The sequence below is a fragment of the Chanodichthys erythropterus genome, chromosome 17 (assembly GCF_024489055.1).
Source record: "Chanodichthys erythropterus isolate Z2021 chromosome 17, ASM2448905v1, whole genome shotgun sequence".
Lineage (NCBI taxonomy): Eukaryota > Metazoa > Chordata > Actinopteri > Cypriniformes > Xenocyprididae > Chanodichthys > Chanodichthys erythropterus.
The window spans coordinates 20,198,178-20,207,701 of record NC_090237.1 but is presented as its reverse complement, the minus strand read 5'-3'; the positions used below and the strand labels follow the sequence as shown (position 1 = coordinate 20,207,701).

Sequence of the window (9,524 nt, the reverse complement as noted above, 5' to 3'; positions counted from 1 at the left end):
TAAAAATATTGTCTTCTTCCAGCAAGTGCCCCTTTTCATTCCAGCAGCCGGGGGGCGCACTTGTGCTCCGCCTCTTCTCCTTCCCCTGGGGGGGTCGACCTGCTCTGCTGCCTCCTCTTGCATATTTGCATTGCATTATCATCTTGTCTATGGGTTAACTGTTTGACTTGAATTTCTCTCTCAGAGTCTTCATTCTAGTCCTGTCACAGTGTTGCATGGTACATAATAACCCTCTTCTCCAACTATCTTTTGAAGCCACTGGCAAAAAGGCCACCAAATGGTCCCATGATGGAGGCAAAGCTGGGCAGAGTGATGCTGTGGATCTAGAAGAGTACAGCTTCACTGTGATCCAGCCTGTGATAGTCTGCAGTACAGACGGCTGGCCATAGTCCTGAAGCTGGAGGAGTGCTTCAGACAGCTCACAGTGGCTGTTGAACTAACTGTAGCACAGTTGTTTTCCAAATACAACAGTGGAGAAGGTGGTACTGTTGAACCTTTGCTGTGTCTTCTTAAGAGACACCTAGATGAGAAATGTCCAACTGATAATGAAGCCAAACACCCAAGCCATTATGTCATTACAAATAGAGATGGGCATTATAACCCAGATCGTCCCGTCAAAGAGGTCTTGAATGATTGAGCGGGAGTGCATCGCCACAATCAGCAGGGTCACGTGAGTCCAGGCGAACATGCAGAACTGCAGCCGATAATGTTTCCTTACCAGGCTCAGAACAAACATGCAAAGCCCTATTAGGTATGAGACGAAGGAAATGAATTGCTGGTATTTGCTGAACATGTGTATATACTCCTCCATCTGCATCAGAGTGAAGAAATAATCTGCGATTGTTGCACCGTAGAAGAAGTAGTTCACACACAGCAGGAAGTACAAGCTTAGGGTTCTGAACCACAGCATGTGGTAAGAGTAATACACTCGGTGACCAGTTGTGATGATCTGCTCGAAGAACTTGATCTGAACGCACAGCCCACTCATCATCAGCGTCATCGGACTCAGATAAATAGCAATAAAGAAGAAGAAGAAGGAGATCACACTCAGAGTGAGGATCTCATATGATTCTTTCTCCCACCAGTTCGTCCACTGTGAGGAAAGGCCTGAGAGGACTTTGTTAAGAGCTCCTGGTGCGTCATCGGCTGGAACAGGAACTTCAGGAACCTCAAAGTCTGATTCAGTCTCATTGTCTGAGGCTCCATCTCTCTCTTGATCCTCTGAGAGCCGATGTTGCAGCACCAATGGAAGGGGTTCAGAATAATCCTCCTAGAAGAAAGACATTTCTTATGATAGTTAGATGGAGATAGACATGTAAAGTTTCATGAATTAAATTCTAAAAGCATGTCTGACGTTTTAAACAATCTGACAGGTCATGTGCTCTAAAATGTGAACAGTACATATAAGAACATACAAATATAAGATGAGGGGTCCGTGTACGTTTTGATAGTTTGTTTTGCAATTTGAAATGAAATACGCAGAAATGAGAAAACGGTGGTTTCCCGTTTGTTCGTTTGTTAAAAAAAAAACCCAGAAAAACTAGATTTAGACTCGATTTTCGTTTTATCGGGTCACGGATAGAAAATGGAAACACGACTTCAAAACTCTTTTTCCACATGTGGGCGGTCATTACACACCCCTTTCAGCCGATTGGTCAATCAAATCTGAGCCAGTGACGTCATCTTCAGTTCGTTCAACAAAATAACAGTCCTCTGCCGCTATATCAGTAGATGTCATAAATCGGCTTCCTTCTGTGCAACCTAACGCGTATTTCACAGAAATATTTATTTCAGAAATGTTAATCAGCACACAGACTGTTGTAATGCTGTTTGTAGTTTAATATGCATAGTGAAACTGCACTACCCACACAGAGGAGCGGATGAAAAGCACAAATTTATAAAAGAAATATATATACAGTTTTTATTTTATTCTATTTTGAATAAATAGAATAAATCACAATAAATAAGCAGTGTAAGCAATTTTGAAAAACGAACAATAGCTCATCTCTCTTTATTTATTTATTTTATTTAGCCTAACATTGCCTGCTGAATATAGGCTAATGTTAATAACCCTTTGGTTAAAAGATTGAGGGAATATGTAAAGATCAAACACTAAAGATCAAAATTACAGCTACATAGCTATTTTAGTTATGACAAAAATAATATATAAATGTTAAGCCAAAACAAATTCATTTAAAGCTGAACTGAAACAGAATCCGGAGTTATAACCTAGGCTACCTCTCTAATTTGACACAAATCCAAATGTTTCAATATTCACGATTTGGAGGCTAAACTATATTTATTATTTAAACGCTTTTATTGTAGCCTACACAGACTACTTAAAATGAGCAGTATAACTTTTTATATATTTGGTTGAATGTATGTTATTTTGACAGTTAACAGGCTGTGGTGTCAAGTTACTAAAACTGATGTTGTGCGCGTGAGGCGCCGACGCGTTCACTTGAATTTTCTTATAAAAGCGGAAACAACTTAAAATACTCAGACATTTATGGTCAAATATATGTAACATCATTCGAATCTGTGAAGGGTTAAATATGCCTATTATTTTTGTACACTCACAATAAAAACAAAACATTGCTCGTAAAATAAACAAAGAAATTTTCTGCCGTCTCGGTTTCCTTTCTGTGAACTTCTCAAAAATGAATCGACACTCATATTGTCGCATTTTTTCCCCTTTCAATTTGGTAATATGTTAATTAAGTGAAATAAATTTCGCGCATAGACATAGGCTATTTATTCCTTTTATATTGAATCCGTTCACAGAAGCGCTGCAGGTGCGTGATGATGATGAATCCTCATGTTCTGTTGTTTATTCTGCTATTTGTTCATGTAGGCTAAAACTAAACCCCTGGGATTTTTTTAATGATTCACAGACATTTATCAAATTTCGTTTAATTCTAATTTAATATAATCTTGTAGGTTAATGAAACGATGATCGCATCAGTTGAAAGTCAGGGGGGAAAAACAGAAATTATATTGACAAGGCAACAATAATTTTCGTTTAGTTTAAGTTTTTCAAAACATCCACAGAACTGCATACAGTAAATTTTCCCGCTGTTTAAGCCACGAATATTTACAAAATAAAATAATTACAAAGATGATAAAAGTTCTATTTAATATACGAGAGTTTTTTTTTTTTTTTTGCTGTTGTCCACTAAAGCAATTGACGCAGAATCGCCAATAGCCGTTAAATCGAAATTGAAAGTAAAATGTTCAGGGCCATTTATAGCTAATTCATTAATAATGTTCACTGTGTTCATAAAAGTGTTTAATTTAAGAGATAAAATCTGTATGGCTATTTTATAAGCTAAGGAAAACTATAAAGCCCCCCGATGGTGATACCGTTATTAGGTGTTGCCACCTAGTGGATAGCCTATTTTCTAATATGACTGCATAGTCTACTGCAAGGAATGCGTCGGCTAAATGATTGAACTTAAATGTATAAAATGTTTCAAAACATTAAAATAAGAAAAATAAGAAAAATAAAAAAAGAGAGAAAAAAGTGCAGCCACTGATCTATAATAGAGAATAGTCTATCATTATGTATAGCCTATTGATCGGTGGTAGAAGCCCAAAGGATGTCATGCGTTTGGTAACAGATGTAGAGGCATTTACATTTTACATTTTAAAAACACAATGACAGCTTAAAAACAGACTTAATTAAATTTACTGTAGGTTTACTGTAGGTTTTTTAAAACCTCTCTTTTTTTTATCTGTGCAAACATATTTCTGTGAAATACGCGTTAGGTTGCACAGAAGAAAGCCGATTTATGACATCTACTGATATAGCAGCAGAGGACTATTATTTTGTTGAACGAACTGAAGATGACGTCACTGGCTCAGATTTGATAGACCAATCGGCTGAAAGGGGCGTGTAATGACCGCCCACATGTGGAAAACGAGTTTTCAAGTCGTGTTTCCGTTTTCTATCTGTGACCCGAAAAAAAAAACGAAAATCGAGTCAAAATCTCGTTTTTCCGTTTTTTTTTTAACAAATGAAAAAACGGGAAACGACCGTTTTCTCGTTTCTGCGTATTTCATTTCAAATTGGAAAACAAACTATCAAAACGGTCCGTGTACCTTCGTATAATTTGTTTTTTCGTTTTTGTCTTCTAAACGGAAAAAGGAAGAAAGCATTCATTTACCACATATTCGACCCTCCTCACGAGCATAAATAAACAAATCTCGAGTCGTTTTTTTCATATTTTTTATTTTCGTTTTAATCACACTTTGTTCTAATCCACCAAAAGGAAAAACAATAAAACCAAAATGGATAAACGGCTTGAATATTCGATTTCTACATGGGCGGGAATAAAACGCCCCTTTCCGCTGATTGGTCAACCAAAGATAAAGCCGCGCCATCAGTTCTCAGCTCCAGAATCAGCTCCGCGCAACAGTAGACTATATATCCGATACATTTGTACGGATTATTACAGAGTTTATTGCAACTACGTTTAATCTAGTTCTCATCAAACAGCCAGACTAATAAATAGCTCGACACAACCCGTGCCGGGGCAGAACCTAGACAGAGCTTTCTTCGGTATTCATTCGCGTGCCGTGAAATACTAATTTATCGTAATAAATATTAATTTACGTGGCATCACAACTTTGGCACACTTATTAGCCTCAATCTGTGTGCCGGACTGTGTGCCGCACTGGACAGCGCTGAGACTGGTCAGTCTGCTGAAGCGCAGAGCAGAATCGATTCAAGGGTCAAGTCATCTTCATTTATATAGCGCTTCTTACAATACAGATTGTTTCAAAGCAGCTTCACAGTGATAATAGGAAAATTAATAGACAGCGTTTGTTTTGAATCAGGGTATCTTCCGTTCATTCATGTTTTGATTTGATATTGAAATCAGAAAAATTAGAAAACCACACTTTTTTTCGTTTTTCATTTTCAAAATGAAAACGAAAAAACAAAAAATTGGCTTGATTTTTCTTTTTTCGTTCTGGGGTTGGAAACAAATAGGCAGTTTGAATATTCGATCTCTACATGGGCGGGAATGAAACGCCTCTTTCCGCTGATTGGTCAACCAGACGTCAAACCATCAGTTGTTCATCGGTTCAGCTCAACAGAATAAAAGTCCCTCGTTCTACAGCTGTACTGATTCTTAACGCGTTTATTCTACATTTTATCTCTTTCTCATCAAATAGCCAGACTAGTGAATGTTGACACAAATCGTTCTGATGCAGAGTCAGGGTTTATTCTGTGTAGACATTAATTCATCACGTGAAATATTAGTTTATCTCATAAATATTAATTTACTTTGCAGCTGCACACAACTACCCCCAGCCTACAACTTTGATACATTGAGTGTAGAAATGTCTTTTGTTTTAGACAACATGGGATGGAACTGAAATGATAGATAGGCTATGAATATATATAATATATATATATATATATATATATATATATATATATATATATATATATATATATATATATATATATATATTTGTGTGTATTTTACAGTCACAGCACATCTATTATGCCTATTCTATTTTGAGTTTTTTTCATAGAGAAGTGTAGGACATGTCAAATGTCAAATATTAAGTTATCATTCTGTTTCATAATATATGTGCAACATGCTATTTTTTTCCTTTTCTTAAAGCTATAACTTTTGTTTAAGGCAATATTCTGAGTTTATTTCATTAATATTGAGTATTAATGAATGTCACACAAACCGGTGTTTTAATTTCTCTGCCGACTAAACTTCCAATGCAGATCAGAACCGTTGTCTGACTGACTCGTAGCGCACAGAACAGTGTTTCATTCCTGAATGAATCAGAGTCTTTGAACAAATCAGTTGACCGAGTGATTCAATGGCCCAAAAGATTATAGAGCTCCAATTGATATATTCTTGAATGAATCAGGGTTTTGAACGAATCGCTTAAATAAATGAATCATTAACACAAAGACTTGCTGACACCTACTGGCGACATTAATTTCATAATCCAATTATCATTTCATTTTGTCATTTAAAATTTTCTCTATTCAAAATGATGTGTAAAACATTAATATCATTACATTATGCAGTTGTAATTCGTACACATATACTGCCCTTTCTGAGCAATCTAACAACTCATAAATCTAAAAGCAACTTCAGGTGCTGCTTCTTTGACACCTCTGCAGGCCTTTGTTTGATACTGATTTAATTGGTAACAACCTATAGCATCATATTATTGTAATTTAAATGACAACATTTAAGAACTTAACATTAAAGAAAGCATACATATCTAATAAGATTAGGAAAAAAATCCTAAAATCCCCTGTAAATCAATTAATCAATTTAATCAATTACAGTTAATTTCTGACACAGACAGATGACAATAAATAGGCTATAAAATACTCTTTATCTCATTATTGTTAGTGTTATTTCAGGGTTTTGATATATAGCCTAATATTGATAAAGTATAACTGATATCTTCTTAAGAGAGCACTATTATGGTTATTTTTAACACTGTTTTATCATTTTCCCCTTTATTTATTTATTTTACTTTTTTTTTAAATGTGTGAAAGCCTATTTCAAATGGGCATAAACGAGTTCACCTCCATCATCAAATCATCCAATTCGCATTTTAAGTCCATCTCTCTATAGCACCGCTTTGATGAACTAATAACATGTAATATATTTTCATATCTGTCATATTTCAAATTCATCCTAGATCCCAAAACTCAGGGTGTTGTCTACAACAAAAGTTATGACTGCTGCATATTTACATCGGCTACTGATTTGCACTTTTTAATTCAATGTGTGCCTATACATTCGCTGCCCAGTGCGTTGAGCAGCTTCGCTAGATTTTTATAGTTGGTCACTTCAATAAAACAGGCATTGTGCCAACATTGTAGAATGGACGTAATTGTGTGCACCTGCAAAGTAAATAAATATTTCATGAGAAAGAGATAAAATGTAGAATAAACGCGTTAAGAATTCGTACAGCTGTAGAGCGAGGGACTTTTATTCTGTTGAGCTGAACCGATGACGACACGGTTTGACGTCTGGTTGACCAATCAGCGGAAAGAGGCGTTTCATTCCCGCCCACATGTAGAGATCGAATTTTCAAACTGCTTATTTGTTTCCAACCCCAGAACGAAAAAAGAAAAATCGAGACAGTTTTTTGTTTTTTCGTTTTCATTTTGAAAATGAAAAACGAAAAAAGGTGTGGTTTTCTCATTTTTCTGATTTCAATATCAAATCAAAACATGAATGAACGGAAGATACCCTGATTGTACACGGACCCAAAACGTACACGGACCGATGAGGCAAAAATAATCTGGTTTATAAATGTTCAAAGTAAACATTTTGAAACCTCACCTCAAGTCCATCATCACTTTGCTGAATGCCAATGTCATTGCAGCAGGCACTGATGTCTGTAAAAAGAAAAAAGATATTTAACAAGATTTGTCTAATTCATGCATTAAATATTTGTGCTTTTAGAAATGAATTTGTCAAATTTCAGGACTATTTTAGTAAATGATAGTACCCTGTGTGTATGAGTAGAAGCAGATCTTGTATCAAACGTGTGTGTTGGGTTATGTTAGGGTTATAGCAGCAAACTGACCCATTATTGTTGTCTCATTATCCTTCAGCTGGCTTGACAGAGGTGCCATAGTGTCCTCTGTTGTATTTTCTAAAGCTTTTGGGATGTCGACTTTACAGTTGGACACGGCAGAGACTGGAACTTGGGGAATGTCAAATGAGTTGACATTAAAGTCACACATGACACTGTTGAGAGCATGGAGGACCTCGCCACTCTGTTCAGATGAATCACCATGGATTTCAGGGTGACCAGTAAGTTCCTCTTCAGGACTGAGGACTTCAGGGTCGCTGGTGATCTGCTGAGAAGTCTGACCTAAAGAGGGTAACGACATCAACATATACCTTGAGGCCCCTACATTAAGTTCCACTGAGTTGTGTGTGTGTGAATTCTGTAGTAAAATTTTAGTTTTATGAATTATGCTTGTGCTTGTATGTTGTATTGTGACACATTAAGTTACAGACTTTAAAAAAATTAGCTATCAGCTGGGTCACATGAGTCCAGCCCAACATGTAGAACTGCAGCTGATAACATTTCCTTACCAGGCTCAGAAGAAACAGGCAGAACCCTATTAGGTTTAAGGCGAAGGAAGTTAAGCTCTGGTATTAGAGTGAGGATCTCATATGATTCTTTCTCCCACCAGTTCGTCCATTGTGAGGAAAAGCCTGAGAGGACTTTGTTAAGAACCCCTGGTGTGTCATCGGCAGGAACAGGAACTTCAGGAACCTCAGAGTCTGATTCAGTCTTATTGTCTGAGGCTCCATCTCTCTGCTGATCCTCTGAGAGCCGATGTTGCAGCACCAATGGAAAGGATTCAGAATAATCCTCCTAGAAGAAAGAATGAATTAAATTCTAAAAAGCATGTCTGACGGGTCATGTGCTCTAAAATGTGAACAGTACATATAAGAACATACAAATATAAGATGAGGCAAAAATAATTTACTATATAAATGTTCAAAGTAAACATTTTGAAACCTCACCTCAAGGCCATCATCTCTTGGATGGAGGGCCTCATCGCACCATTCAGATGAACCAACAAAATCTTGGAAGATGGCATCATCATTGATTTCAGGGTGACCAGTAAGTTCCTCTCCAGTAGTGAGGACTTCAGGGTCGCTGTTGATCTGCTGAGAAGTCTGACCTAAAGAGGGTAACAACATCAACATGTACCTTGACATATACTACATTAAAATCCACAGTTGTGTGAATTCTGTAGTCAAATTTTAGGTTTAAATTCATGCTTGTGCATGTATGCTGTAAAGTGACACATTAAGTTACAGTCTTAAAAAAAAAAAAAAAAAACTGTGCTGTGCCTTCCAACATATAAAAATAAGTATATATATATATATATATATATATATATATATATATATATATATATATATATATATATATATATATATATATATAGCCTCGTGCAGACTTCAGTAAACGAAAAGAGTTACATATCCTAACAAGAACATTTACCATCAGTACTGCTCTCGGGCAGTACATCACTCTGGTCCTCTCTTTCATCTGGACCTGAGTGGGTGTTCTTTACTTCTCTCCTTTCTCTCAGAAGTAAAGCAGTTAGTCCCAGTAAAGTAAGTAGTACCATCTTGAATGGATGAACTACCGTACCGCTGTACTCTACCGCTGCAAGATGCGCAGACTGAGAAACACTATACTGAGCAACTAACTGCAAGTGATGCAGATTTAGCCTTGCAAACTTAAGATGCGCAAACTCAAAGTGAGATTCCACCTATAAGAATGTAAGATCTGCGATATAAGTAACACCAGAATGAGCAATAACTGAAAGTGATGCAGAGTGAACAAAGTCAGCTTTTTATGATGCCAGCGTATTACAGTGACGTCACGCTCCAAATGATGCTCGAAGAGCGTTGGTGAGATCTTTCGCGATTGGACCGTTTTGCTCTGTGGGCGGGGCTTCTGCATAGACGCCTCAGAGCCGATGAGCAGCT

The 9,524-nt window shown here is 36.8% G+C and overlaps 1 pseudogene; it reads right to left on the bottom strand.

Moving 5' to 3' along the window:
- Positions 1-242: 242 nt before the first annotated feature.
- LOC137004163 (uncharacterized) lies at positions 243-9,160 on the bottom strand (annotated as a pseudogene).
- Positions 9,161-9,524: the final 364 nt, after the last annotated feature.